Raw genomic sequence first — 274 nt, 5'->3', positions numbered from 1 at the left:
AAACATTCATCACATAAAGGAACACTTCATCCTTCAGTTTATCATAAACATTCATCACATAAAGGAACACTTCATCCTTCAGTTTATCACAAACATTCATCACATAAAGGAACACTTCATCCTTCAGTTTATCATAAACATTCATCACATAAAGGAACACTTCATCCTTCAGTTTATCATAAACATTCATCACATAAAGGAACACTTCATCCTTCAGTTTATCATAAACATTCATCACATAAAGGAACACTTCATCCTTCAGTTTATCACAAAC

Source organism: Anoplopoma fimbria, unplaced genomic scaffold (genome assembly GCF_027596085.1).
Source record: "Anoplopoma fimbria isolate UVic2021 breed Golden Eagle Sablefish unplaced genomic scaffold, Afim_UVic_2022 Un_contig_8079_pilon_pilon, whole genome shotgun sequence".
In the NCBI taxonomy this organism is placed as follows: domain Eukaryota; kingdom Metazoa; phylum Chordata; class Actinopteri; order Perciformes; family Anoplopomatidae; genus Anoplopoma; species Anoplopoma fimbria.
This window is presented reverse-complemented; position numbering follows the sequence as displayed.